The sequence below is a fragment of the Lissotriton vulgaris genome, chromosome 5, assembly GCF_964263255.1.
Source record: "Lissotriton vulgaris chromosome 5, aLisVul1.2, whole genome shotgun sequence".
NCBI classification, from domain to species: Eukaryota; Metazoa; Chordata; class Amphibia; order Caudata; family Salamandridae; genus Lissotriton; species Lissotriton vulgaris.
Window position 1 is genome coordinate 582,845,783 of NC_141693.1, and position 12,866 is coordinate 582,858,648.

Sequence of the window (12,866 nt, forward strand, 5' to 3'; positions counted from 1 at the left end):
GACTAATCATCACCCCCAGGAATTCCACACTGTACACACTAAACTCACATTTACTGAGTTTCACAAAGAGGCTATGTTCTCTCAGCTTCATCAGAACCTTGCTGACCTGCTCTACGTGACAGCTTACATCCATAGAATACACCAGGATGTCATCGATGTACACTACAACAAATAAATCAATGAATTCTTTCAGGACATCGTTGATCAGAAACTGAAATGCCGCAGGGGCATTACATAGCCCAAACGGCATGACTAGATATTCATACAGGCCATATCGCGTCTTGAATGCCGTCTTCCACTCATCCCCCTCTCGTACCCTGACCAAGTGATAGGCTCCTCGCAAATCCAAGTGAGTATAGATCACAGCCTCCCTCACTTGATCAATCAGCACCGTAATGAGGGGGAGAGGGTACCGGTTACGAATGGTGTTTTTATTCAAAACGCGGTAGTCCACACATGCCCTCAAATCACCGTTCGCTTTTGCTATAAAGAAAAGGGGAGAGGCAGCTGGGGAACGAGAAGGTCTTATGAATCCTATACTTTCATAATGATCGATGTACTCCTTCAAGTGCACCGTTTCAGGAACAGACAAGGCATATACTCGACACGTGGGAATCACCGCCCCGTCAACCAAATCAATCCTACAATCATAGGGTCTATGTGGTGGGAGTTGTTCGGCCTTGCTTTCGCTAAATACATCCTGAAAGGATTCGTAGTGTTTAGGAAGAGTCACCTCCTTCTCGGCAGCAGTAGCCACCATGAACTGTAACGCTAACACTGCTACTGGAGAAGATGCATAAGGCACCAAGTGTTCCTTGCAAAACCCTGAAGAGAAATGGACAGTGCGTGATTTCCAATCAATGGAAAGATTATGGAAGGTGAACCAAGGCATCCCCAGAATAATCTCATATTGGGGAGCATCTATTATATTCAACTCCACCGTTTCCACATGCCTTCCCTCCGACACTTCAATGGACAATTCCACTTCTGCGGTTTTCTCTGTTATAAGACCAGATTTAATGGGCTGTCCATCGACTGCCAAAACCTCCTCTGGATTGCCTCTAGGTATCCTAGGTATCATCAAACGAGCCACCAACCCATTGTCTATAAAATTACCGGTGGCCCCTGAGTCCAACATGACCATTACTTGATGGGCTTTATTCTCACACTCCAAGGTCATAGCCAGGACCAGGTGGGATTCTGTTTCTCCTATTCCAGAGGAAGACAACGAAGTTAGTTTCCAATCAGGGTTCTCCTCCATAGTTGGCGGCGATACCAGCCCTTCTTCCCCCTCACTACCGGTTTTGGAAACAGCCACCCTTTGGTTCTTATTCCATGGATTGTTTGTCTTGGGCTTAGAAGGGCATTCTCGAACATAGTGACCCTTCTTCCTGCAATACATACAAAGGCCTTGTACCCTTCTGCTTTCTCTTTCGGTTTTTGACAACGGAGGTCTTATAGCACCTATTTCCATCGGCTCAGCCCCTGCTTCTGCGGTTCCCAAAGCCCTAGAAGGAAAACCCACATTACGAGCATAGCCCCTATCCCATTTTCTCCGATCCCCACTCCGCTCTGTCAATCTACCATCCAATCTCAATACCAGGTTCACCATATCTATACAGGTAGTGGGTTGAGGATCTATATGTGCTACCGCATCCTTCAATTCATCCCTCAGTCCCTGATAAAATAAAGACATCCTCTTACCCTCTGGCCAATCTGTTTCAGCTATCAGCCGATTAAACGTGGTTAGGTAAGTTATCAAGTCACTCCTACCCTGACGCAGAGACAATAACTCCTTATCTGCGCTGAAGTTGGTGGCCTTCCTGTCAAAGACTTTCTCAAACTCGTCCCTGAACGCGGTCCAGTTAGACAACATTGCATCATCTCTTTTCACCAGAGGGACTGCCCAATTGGCTGCGTCTCCCACCAGATAGGAGATAGCAAACGCCACCCTGGAATGATTTGTAGGAAATGAGGCGGGTTTACAGGAGAAATGGAGCAAGATTTGAGTCATAAATGCTTGCGTTTTGCGTGGATCCCCCCCATACCGTTCTGGAGTGGCTAAAGGAATAGGGGGAGGAACTGTAACCTGAATCTGAGAAGGGCCGGTAGAAAAAGGATTCTTGGATAGCTGTTCAACCCTATCCTTAAGAAGCACAGCCTCCGCTTTGGACGCTGCCAATTCTTGTTGGACCACCACCAGAGCCCTCAATACATCATCCAAAGCGGCCATATGTACCCCAACCAGACCAGGCAGAATGCAATTCGTGGGTTCGTGATTCTGTCAGACTCCACGCTGCAGGATCCGATCGTTGCACATATGACTCCACCTCTCTATCTCACCAACACGCCAGTACTTATAACACAGCGAGTTCGAGTGATAGAGCGAGGGAATAAAGAAGAAAACAAAACAAGGAGGGGACGGAAGGGGACTGCAGGGAAGGGATGGCTGAAAGACAAAAACAACAGGCACACAGGTTATAAATGCTCGCAGGGAATTCCTACTCTCATTTGCCTTCTCACTACTGGTAAAAAGAGTTTCACCTTTCCTGAAGCAATGCGCTCCACCTTTCCCCTGTGTTTTCTGATATGAATAACTGCAATGATAGTCCCTATGGAACAAAAAACACCAGTTACTCACAGTTACTCCCAAGACCATGTAGTTAAAGCTCTCTAGTATTTTTGCACATACCCTGCCATGTGTGTTTCAGTGCTCAAAGGAAACAAGTGTCAATATCCAATAATAAAACGTGAATCCAAAACCAAGTCTGTCTCTCAAACGCTAATTCCTTCCTTCAGGAATGTCCAGACAATAATCCTTAAGTGAAACGGTAAGTCGTAGCGTTCTACCACTGACTTCCGCTCTCAATTGTGATAGCACAACTCCTTGGATAACAAAGCTCCAAACACGGCAAGGTGTAGGCTTACCCCACTGCCCTCCGCTTTGGCAATTGCACGTACAAACACTAGTGTTTCTCTTCGTAACGGCAGCGAGCAGGAAGTTGTCTCCCACTTCACCCCGCTCTCACTTTAATCTCCAAACACGCTTCACCGTGCACCAATGTCCCCGTAGGAAAGTCTGCACTACTGTTCAAGCTACGCGTTATGATATCACGCGCCGCTCGTTAACTCACAGTTATGATGCCGCTTTCTGGCTTCTCGCTGTCCGTTCTCCGTTCGTATCGAAATGCTCTCCTTCCTCGTCTCCGGTAAGGAACAGAACACTGGATCGCCAAGGAAACCAAAATAATAAACAAGTTGCGCGTCCTAAGCGCTACTCGACCAAGACTCGAGTAAACCAAATCCAAGGCGTTTTTCCTGCTCCTCTTGCACAGGACACGATAAAGAAAGGGAAAACAAACTCTCTCTGACTCACAGAAGAGACAGCACAGCACCCCACTGATGTAGTTCCAATGCACTGTGGTTACAAAATCACGAACAAAGTGGTGATAGTCCGTCCTGCCTTTATAGTGCCACGCCCCCTTCTAGGGCTTCTGGGAGTTGTAGTGTAAAGGTTAGGTAGGGGCGTTTGGTGGATCCTGACAGCCCCCACCCCAGGCCAGGACAAGTACTACAGGGCATCCAGAGTCAAGTTGTACTTCAGAGCCTGAGGGCAGTGCGCTTGCCTCCCAGCAGTCAACAACACTACCAATAACATCAACAACAGCAAGAACAGGATCATCAGCCACAGTACGACCTGCAACTGATTGGTTTCAACGGTAGTGGTATGGTAAGTCCAGTTCTGATGCAAATGCAAAAGAGGCTGAGCACATCGGAACACCCCTGAGCATTGAGCGGACGGTCCGGGCCTATCTGGATGACCCAACAGAGGTCTTCATGGATTGAAACCCATTGGTATATTGGTATGGGAAAAGAAGCCAATAAACAGTGCTCAGCAGGCTGGCAATAAAGTATCTGGCTTCACCTGTCGCAAGTGTCTCTTCTTAGTGTGTTTTCAGTGCTGCTGGTGCCATTGTAACTTTGAAAAGGACCCGCCCCTTGCCCAAAAGCGTGGAGAGGTTAACTATGATCAAAATGAATAGGCACTTGGGGGGGGCGTTGGCTTGGACAGCCTGCATGGTGGACGCAGTATAGCTGAGCTCCGTTCCCGCCAGCCAGATATCCGTCAATTGATCCTGCCTTCCTCACTCTAGAGCGCCCTGAGGGTGGCATCCTATATAGGACTTTAACAGCTCCGCACCGGTGCAATTCTGGCTAATTTGGTGCACCAGGGGCCGGGCGGCAGTGGACGAGAGCGGAGTAGCCTGGGCGGCCTGCGGCAGCCGGGGGGCTCGAGTTTCGTGAGTCCCGATTGGAGGAGAGCGGAGGCGCCGGTGGCACGGACATTGTGAAGCGGGCCCGCATCGGTGGGGTTCCGCGGTTGGCCTGACGATCGTGGTTGTGGTGTCTAGGGCCCTCTGCTGGCTGCGACTGCCCCAGGGTGAAGGCGGATCATTGGCCTCGGTGAGGAGAGGGGGCGGCGGGGCATGGCCCGGGCAGAGCGGCAGAACATTCGGTGTTGGAGCGCCCTTCGTGGGTGGTCCCTTACCCCTGATTTTGAAGTGGACTTCCCAGAACAGATCCGGTGGGCCACGGGTGGGGCCCCTGTCACCTTGGTGCTCTGAGGATTAGACGGAGGCAGCAGTGGAGAGTGCGGCCTCTGCCACGGGCAGCAGCCGGGGACCTCGATTTTCGTGAGGCCTGGCGGTGGACCTGTGATGGCGTTGGGGGCATGGCCCAGGCGGGGGGCGCCCTAATTGATAGGGGCTGACACCAGACACGGGCGGCCCTTGGGCAACATCTGAGGCCCCTGCAGTCAGCGAGGGGCTCGGGGTGGGTGGCGGGCCCCGGTGAGAGGTGAGAGCAGAGCAACCTGGCCTGGACAGCACAGTGTCAGCTCGAGATTGGAGTGCTCCCCCAGTGTGGCATCCGTCCCCGGACCTGGTGGTAGACCTTCCTGGATGGCGTTGGCCAGCCGGCCCTGACAGTAAGGAGGTGTGCGTTGCCTCCCAGACGTGGGGATGTGGGAAGACCCTGTGGTCAGTAACCCTCGAAGGGGCCTGGGACCAGTCTTGCGGCGGCCAGATCGGGCCGCGGAGAGTGTGGTAGCGCCATTAGAACCTGCCTGGGTCAAGTCACCACCTGGGGGGGGCTGCTGTCACTGGGGGCCGGCTGCTGCGGCCCTGGCCCCACTTGCATCGAGGGCCGGTGGTGGAGCTGAGGCTTGGAGTGGTCACTATCTGCAGCCCATAGAAAGTGTGAAGCCCTAGGATCGGGAGGAGCGGACTAGGGACACTATTGGCCATAACGACAGTGGTAGAAATTCTTGTTCGGCGCTTCGGTGGCCTGGCCGGGACGCGGTGGGACCCGGGGTGGTGTTGCCAGCTACACCCCTAAAGACAGGTCTCTGTGTGACAACATCCAGGCAGCCATGACACGCGGTGCAGGTGGTGGGGGGCCCCCAAGCATGGCCCAATTGATAAGTTTACGGGGCCCAGTGGAGGCGCCGGGGTCTCGGGTGGACATCACGATGCTGGTCCAGACAATGCGGCCCTTATGGTGGCCATCACCCAGTCCCGGGTCATGTTGGAGGCAAAGATTGGGGCAGTGGGATCGTATGTCACGCTGGTGCGCCAGGATCTACGGAACGCGTTCTACTGCATTAAAGAGGCCGAGACACGCATCTCAGGGGCGGCAGATGATATTGCGACCCTCAAGCGCAAGGTGGCCAGCATGGAATCCGTTCAAAAGGGCCTGGTGCTTCGCGGGGAGGATGTGGAGGGGCGCACCAGGCGCAACAACTTACACTTTGTCGGCCTGCCGGAGGGCTGCAAAAAGGGCAACATGGAGGGCTTCCTGGCGCAGTGGCTCGAGAGCTGGCTTCCACCGGACATCTTATCTCGATACTTTGTAATTGAGCGTGCGCATCGTGCCCTAATGCAAAAACCGCCAGTGGGGGCACAGCCACGGCTAGTGATCGCTAAGCTATTATATTACCATGATAGGGACATAATCCTAAAACAGGCCATTGATGTATGAAAATCAGCGTATTCTGATCTTCCCAGATTATACCCGCATGGTAGAACCACAACAGCAGTTTTTCACAGCGGCCAAGGCTCGGCTGCGCGACCTGAAAAAACCATATGCCCTACTCTACCCGGCCCGCCTCCGAGTCGTGTTTCAGTCCCGCACCCACTTCTTTAAATCCCCGGAGGAGGTGTTTGCTTGGACAGATGAAATAGTGCCAGTGAGAGTCCATACACCTCGGGCTGGATTCTGGCTCCGCTCATAGTGAGAAGCAGGAGCGTTCCCCCGGGAGGCGTGGCGTAAGACACCTGGCGGTCAAGGTCCAGGCAGCGGTCTACGTGGGACACTGCCTCAGAGAAAGAGACAGGAGCTGCCAGGAATCAGATGAAGGGCACCTGACCGTTTCGAGGGACATGCTGTTGGTATACTGTAATTGCCCTCTATGATTGTGCGTCGTACCCTCGGGTATAGTGGGCCACCAACAACATGGGTGTGGAGCATGGCTGGAAAGTTTAGATATTTCAGTAGGTGCTTCCAGGGCGGGTAGGGGGAGGGTTACTCACGGGCGGGGTTGTCCCCCAGTTGCGGGTTGGTGGTTGAAAAGGTTTTTTTGGGGGTAGGGTAGTTCTATGGGGATCCATTGGGGTAATGGGTCATCGACCTCATGTTGGGGGTGGAGACCCTGCTACACCGCGACAGGTACTTCATTGTTTCTTGAGGTATGGGGTGAGGAAGGGGGTTGGGAACAGGGTGGGTTGTTTGATGTTGGTTTGGGGGGATGCACAGTTCTGACAATGTGGCAAAGGTGGTCGAGTGTGCACCTTCATGGCGCGTGTTGTGGCTCTTCGATCCAGGGGGTCCTTGATGTCATACTCAGATAGTAGGGCAAGTTGGCCCGGGGGCTCAATTCGAGTCCTCAGTTGGAATGTGAGGGGAGTGCTGGATAAGATTAAATGGGGGCAGTCCTGAGGCAGGCGAAGAGGGTGGGCCGATATAGTGATGTTGCAGGAAACACACCTCCTAGTTAATAAAACACTGTGCCTCCAACGATATGGCTATCATCAGGTCTTCCATGTCTGTTTTACAAAAATTCCAGAGGGGTGGCCATCTTGGTGCACCGTAGGATCCCTTATGTTCATTCCACTCATTGGATAGATACCCAGGGCCGCTATATATTTGTCCAGGGTACACTAGGGGAGGAACCCATAGTGCTAGGTTGTGTGTATGCCCCACCCCCTTTACAGTGGTCCCCCGTGGAAAAGATTTTTGTAGTATGGGCAGATATCCCGAATGTACTTGCAGTGGTGGGTGGTGACTGGATGAACATCATGGACAGTGCACGGGATAGGTACCGACCTGGGGGAGGGAGTGTGGCAGATAGTTCCACCAAATTGAGTGATATGGTCAGGAACCTGAATTGGGTAGATACCTGGAGGCACAAGCACGGTGCACAGCGAGAATATACCTTTCTCTCCGCAGTTCACAAGTCTTTGTCCAGGCTTTATTACATATTTGTTCCCAGGGCGGTGCTGGGTAGGGTGGAAGCCGCAGACATACTGCTGCGCGGGCTGTCGGATCATTCTCCCACTGCAGTAGCCATATGTTTGGATAAGCGGAACCAGCCATTTCGCTGGTGTATCTCCGTCTGGCATCTGCAACTGGTAGACTACCAAAAGCACATGAGGGAGGCCATTGCTCGCTATTTGTCTGAAATTGCGGGGACGGTGGCAGACAGGACGACATTGTGGGAGGCAATGAAACCCACACTGCGGGGCATAGATATAGCATGGTGTGCTGCGGCTCGGAGGGGTTGCAGGGAGGCCTTAGACCAAGCTGAGGCGGAGATTAGGGACTTGGAGCATCGCGGCAGCATTGAGGGGGCGGACCAGATGGTTGGGCAGTTATTTCTGGCACAGCAGTCATATGCCTCGCTATTGTTGGATGAGGCACGGCAGTTGTGGCTGGCGACCCAAAGTAGAGTATACCAATGGGGTGGCAAATCAGGGTCGATGCTCAATAGACTGTGCCAGGGACTCTCTCAGGCTCAGACCCCCCGAGGATACAAGGTGACACTTGGTCCCCAGTCATGGATCCCAAGAAGCTAGCTGAGAGCTTTGTGGCCTACTACGCTGAACTTTACGCCCTGATTAAATGTATTGCCGCAGATTTAGTCTACAAGTTTATAGCAGATCTACCACCGGGAGCAGTTTCGGATGAAGCCCAAGACCGCCTTGAACTCCCGTTAACGGAAGAAGAGCTGGGTGTGGCTCTGGGTGAGCTGAGCATTGGCAAAGCCCCTGGCTCCTATGGATTCTCCAGCGAATTTAAAAAAATAATAATTTGCAACTCGGGCCCACTACAGGGCAGTGGTGGAGGAGGCCAGGGAGTGAGGCTGCCTGCCCCCGGACTGGAGACATGCTGAGGTAGTGGTGTTTCACAAGCCCGGTCGGCCCCCAGAGCAGCATGCCTCGTACGGCCCGATTTCCCTGTTAAACGTTGAGGCCAAGGTATTGGCCAAGGCACTGGCTAATAGGTTATTGCCGTATATTACAGATCTTATACACCCGGACCAGGCTGGCTTTATTCCTCAGCGGGCGACACGGCATAATATCAGGCGGGCTCACGTAGCGGTGGCGGCGGTTCGGTCTGCCGGGGTACAGGTGGCGCTTTTCCTGGCCGACATGGACAGGGCATTCGATTCGCTCAGCTGGACATACTTGTTCTTGCTCCTGTCCCGACTAAATCTTGTACCCAACTTTATGTCCTATTTGAAGTTGCTATACACAGACTTGACGGCTTTGGTCAGGGTGGCGGGGGTCTGGTCCTCTAGCTTTGCTATCTGAAGGGGTACCAGGCAGGACTGCCCCCTCTTGCCCTACCTGTTTGCCTTAGCTATCGAGCCATTGGCTGCATGGGTATGTATAGATGCGCAGATGAGGGGTCTTGAGTGGGAGCGTGGCCCATCGGACAGAATCGCATTATATGCGGACGATGTCCTGTTCTTTTTAACGGACCTCAACAGGTCAGGGCTCCGTCTCCTGCTCATCCTGCAAATCTTTGGCGAGACCTCGGGACTATATATGAACCCACGTAAGTCTACACTCTGGGTGTTGGGGAGTGGCCCGGTGGTGGGGGACTGGGCCTCAGCGCTTCAGATTGCAGTCGGGGGCATTAAATACCTGTGGGTGTTTCTATCCGAGATCCCTGCTGTCTCCTGGGAGCGGAACATGGTGCCGGTCTGGGAACGGACCGGGGCAGATATTATATTATGGTCCCGCATGCCCCTGACCATATATGGCAGATCGGCCATTTTAAAAATGGTGGCCCTACCTCGACTGCTTTACAAGCTGCAAAACCATCCCTATCCTATCTCACCTCCTTGGTTTAAACAAGTGGACTATGTTTTAGGTAACCCTGGGCGTAGTGGGCATAGTGGGGCTTCGCGGAGCTACGTGAAGTGGGCGAGAAACTACGCCCACCTCCGCACTCCTCGTAGCTCCACTACGCACCGCAAGCCTCCCTCCCTCCCGCCCTCCCTAAATACTTTAATTTAAATGTGTGAAAGAATTAAAAGGCACTTACCTTGCCCTCCGCGTCTCCGGGGCACCCTCTCTTCATCGCCGCCGTCTTGGGTACTAATGCGCATGCGCGGCCGCCCACGCATGCGCATTAGTACCCAAGACGGCAGCAATGAAGAGAGCGAGCCCCGGGGACGCGGCGGGCAGCGGCGGGCAAGGTAAGTGCCTTTTAATTCTTTCACACATTTAAATTAAAGTATTTAGGGAGGGCGGGAGGGAGGCGGGTGGCGGCCAGCTACGCACCATCTGCGGAGCGTGCGTAGTGCCGAATTCTACGCCTGCTACGCAAAATGCGTAGAAGCAGGCACTACGCACACTCCGTGCACGGAGCATAGCTGCCCACCCACCCTTAGTTTTATGACAATTTCTCTGGGTGGGCGGCTCGGTCCATGTGGTGCTGCGCACATGCTTTCGGTCGACGTATTGTGAGGGCTTGGCGACCTCTGACGTACTCTCCTATTACCAAGCTTCACATCTTTTAGTATTGAATGAGTGGTGGTATAGGGACAGGGGGGATCAGGCCTATGCCCTGGAGCGGTTTCTGATGGAGCCTCACACATTACACACTCTTTTATACGCGGCAAAGAGGTGTAAGGCATTGCCACCAGTGACACAGGTAGTATTTGGCATCTGGAAGCAAGTTTTGCGCTGGATGGGGTGGTGGCAGACCCTGACCGAAGAAACTCCCCTATGGCGCAACGGCCGTCTACCGGGCCTGGCAGCACTACACGGCTTTACTGGGTAGGACGACATCAGGATATCTAAATTGGGTGATGTCATGTCAGGACGTCACTCAAGTCCTTCCAGGAGCTGAGTACAGAATATAATATGCCCCATACCCAATTCTTAGGTTACCTACAACTCATCCATGCTCTGGCCCCACACTTTGAGGGGTTGACCTCCCTTCCCGAGTTTAGCCCTCTAGAAGCTAGGGTTTTCATGGGCAATATTGAGACAAATAAAATATCGCGCATCTACCAGTCCCTGATCATACACTGCTCCTCCACATTGCAGTAGTTGAGGGAGACCTGGGCGGAAGATGTTGGGACACTGGAGGAGGAGGATTGAAATGAGGCTCTGGCAAGCCCCAGGGGCGTAGCCATATCTGTCCGCCTTAGGATAATCCAGTTTAAATACCTACATAGGGTGTACTTCGCGAGGCGGAGGCTGTGGCAGGCGGGCCTCATTGTATCTCCGGATTGTGCTCGATGTGGTCGGGAGGTGGGAACTTTCCTGCACACGGTGTGGAGCTGTAGCCAATTAGACAAGTTCTGGAATGGGGTGTGGAATGGATTAGTTGAGGCACTTGGGTGGGTGCTCCCACGTACGCCACGCCTAGGCCTTCTGCATATGATGGATGGGGTGGGGGGTAACCTCTACAAGAGACACTTACTGCTGCTAGGGCTCACTGTGACCAAAAGAGATATAGCCAGGGTGTGGAGGGACCCGAGGGCCCCGTCACTATTAGCATGGAAGAGGGGACTAGATTTTTGCATGGGGATGGAGAAGCCCATATTTCTTGCCCGGGGATGCCCTTGTAAGCACTATAAAATTTGGAAGCGGCGGGCTGACTTCAGGGGTATAGGGCTCAAACCGCCACCAGAACAAGACCCAATACTGGACATGTGAGAGTGGTAGGTAGATGGATGTGTGTATACTGATTGCCAAAAAGTTAGTAACCATGCATGGGGGGAGGGATCCGGGAAGGGCGGGGGAAGGGGCAGTTGTGGGGTTCGGGGGGGGGTTTAGGACTGTTCACTGCATTGATTATGTTCTCTTGTTATATATGCAAAAAGTCATGATGGATTGCGATGTCACACATGTTTCTCTTTGCCTGGCTGATATCTCTGGGGTACAGAGCTCTGTGATTTCCATGTGATCTGTCAATAAAGTCTGTTTTAAAAAAAATGAATAAGCACTTTATACCACCGGAGTACAAAATACCTGAATCACAGCAGGAAGAGAAGAGCGGCTTCGATGACAGAAGTAGGGTGTTAGATGACCTACTTCTGGTTGAACCACCAGGGTTTGAGGATGAGCCCTTCTTCCTTGACAAGTAGGCTTTCAAATTTTTACTTTCTTCCTTCCTTTATTTGTGTGTGTATCTGTCTTTCTGGTCCAAATCAAATCAAAACAAACCCATCACCACTGTCTTCTCTTTTTATTTCCATATTGGAGTTGCACCTCTGTGCATTTAACTGTCCACTCCTCAGAGTCCTGCTCCATCTTCCTGAATCGCCCTAAATAGTAATACATTTCTCTCAAGCCAAAAATTGGATGGAGAATAGTACAAGAAATGTTGCCTCTAACAGCCCTTCCAGGAGAAGTGAAACATGACTACAGGTATCCTCCTTTTGTTTCTGTCTTCACTGTCAGAACTTGTCTTTTGCCAGTCGGCAGGCATCCAAAAGTAAACTCATCACTGTCAGAAGAATACAACCTTGGCAGGCCACCAAAGCAAATCACTGTCAGAACAGAAGGTACTTGGCAGTGAAAGACAAGACTCTTCGAAGAAACTTGCAGACATTTCTGCAAACTCAATTGACCACTGACCGCTACCCAGGCCACGGCCCATCATCACAGCGCTGACCATGTGAACCAATTTTAACTGCAACAAAGTGCCACAGATGAATAAGAAGAAAACAGAAACAGTGACTAACACTCAAAATGAATGGCGAGTAATGATGAGGCCACTACCTCATTAAAAAAAAAAACACACCTGTCAGAACTAGGCATCTGACAGCCAAAGAGAAGAGCAAGACAGGTAATGATGGCATGCATTGGATGCTTGCTGACTGAGCGATTTTTGTTGTTTGTGTTGATGTTTTGCTTGAAGTCAAACTCTACTAGTAATTAATCCACCAACTAAAAATGAATCAAGTGACAGTCAATGTTTCCCTTTTTGTTGTTTAATAACCAAATGTGCAGGCCATTATCCGTTGCAATTTTTTAATATGGAATATGGACTTAATCGGAGTCACTACAGACTGAGTTGGAGTTGGACAACACGTATCACACCATGATGATGACCATACCATCTTCGCACGCAGTCAGTCTGTTGGATCAGAGATGATTGATGGAATAATAACTTGAGGCATTTACTTTCGAATCAAGTGGCATAAAGGGTAAATAAGTAAAGAACCACAGAAGACCTACATGTCTTTGTAGTGGTGGAGTCGAGTAGTACTAGTCACAAGTGTAGTAGTGAAGGTATGACTGACAGCCTTGTGTTGATTTAGTTACTTACTTTGGAAAATGCTA